Source organism: Nematolebias whitei, chromosome 13 (genome assembly GCF_014905685.2).
Source record: "Nematolebias whitei isolate Nwh7 chromosome 13, NemWhi1, whole genome shotgun sequence".
NCBI classification, from domain to species: Eukaryota; Metazoa; Chordata; class Actinopteri; order Cyprinodontiformes; family Rivulidae; genus Nematolebias; species Nematolebias whitei.
The window spans coordinates 25,793,368-25,795,309 of record NC_056510.1 but is presented as its reverse complement, the minus strand read 5'-3'; positions in this window follow the sequence as shown (position 1 = coordinate 25,795,309).

Genomic DNA, 1,942 nt, shown 5'->3' with positions numbered 1-1,942 from the left:
AACGTTTCTACATTTTTTTGTTGATTTGCTTTGTTTTTTTTTTTTTGGTTTTTTTTGAATGTCCAGAGGACCAGATTTAACTTTTTTAAATTTAACTTTTTCTTTTGTTGATCCAAAAGTAACAGAAGATACAATACGAGGAGTCTTACTGCGATCATTTTTATTGCCAAAACAATAAAGTGTAAAAAAAAAAAAAAAAAATTTAAAAAGTAATTGTGAATATTCAGCTTTTAAAATAGCATGTTCCTTCAACGTCTCAGTGGGCCTTTTGTTTATTTTAATTTCTGCAACTTTCCACAGCAGAAAAAGAAAATGAAACAAACAGCAGCAGCTCTGCAAAGAAAGACTTGCAGCAGATTTTCACACACATTCCTGAAACTGCCCCATCAGTACTCTGAGACACCAACGCACGTCTGACTGTGCGATAACAAATTCTGTGACCTGAACAGGACTCGCACATGCTGCTTATCCTTATTTCTATTGTTCTTTTATATTATTTGAAAGTTTTTTTTTTCCAAGCATAGGCAAAACTCCTTCACTCCTGTATTTAGTTTCAAACATTGTGATCTGACTCACCCTTCAGGTTCTATTAAAACGATATGAAACACTGTCAGCTAAATAATGTAAAGTAAATATGAGCGCAAACGGACAAAGTTAGTATTTTACAAATGCTGTGATCATCAAATATTTGACTAAATTTAAACAGAGTTGGAGAAGCAGTTTCTGTGTGTGGAGACTAATCTAATGTAGAATGCAATGACTAAGATAACCCTTTAATATATTTTAAAAAGCTAACATTTGGAGCTCCCACTTACATCTTTTCATTTGTTGAGACACATCAGGAATATAATCTTCTGTGTTTATAAACTCTTTTTTATTTTTGCAGAAAATGGCAGAAGAGAAATGAGACGAATCCATGCCGTTGCCTGGTTGTGGTGCAAAGTTGCATTGGGAAGAGTCAGCAGTCTAAAGGTAAGACAGTTGTTGGACATGTTCATGCAGATAAGCGTTTAAAGTAAAAAAAAATGTATTTCCAGCAGGTTTGGAGCCATTTGAGCAGTGGGGGTGGGGGCGTGGAGCATCAAATGAGTAAATGCAGCTTCTTTATTGACTTGCGTCTTCAGTTTTTTCCAGTTAAGCTGGAGTTGCTCAACACTTGGCTGTAGTTCAGGAAACCTGAAATCTGTTGTACGTTTTTTAGTTTAAAACTTGTTTTTACATCACTGCCAGTGGTATTAATCATTGAGCATTTCTTGTATTTTCATCAGGAGATGCAGATGAAACTGAGACAATGCTGCTCAGCACTTCACCTCAGTTGAAGTGATTTAAAGATAAAACTTTAGAATCCCAGAATCGTGAAAAATTAAGAATTGTAATTACCTTCATGAGCCAAAACATTAAAAACAGACAATTGAGGTGAAATACACAGATCATCTCTACTCTTATGCTGGGACAATTTGGACATTCAAGTGGATCTCATATACCACCAATTTAATATTGCAGGACATCTACGCTGTCCTGTGACAACACTCCTCAAGGATTTGCCCTAAAACCGACTTCGGACCGACCACACAGCATACAAGAAACAGCGTCAGCATCTCTGTCCTGCACATCTCACCAGACCTGACAGGTCAGGGGTGTTTATATCAAGCAGGAGATTTCCATAAAGAAAAAAAAATAATAAATTTATGCATAAAATGCTACTTTTTATGTCTTCTACACAAATCTGAAATTAACAAAAAATACTGTAAGTGCAGTCTTGAAATGTGATGAGGACATTCAAACAGCTATCTGCAACAAGTAAGATATTATTGGTTGTACCCTCTTCACAGAAGCACACTTTAAAAGGCCTAATCTGACACTTTAAAAGGTCTAATCTGACACTTTAAAAGGTTTAAACTGACACTTTAAAAGGCCTAATCTGACACTTTAAAAGGTCTAA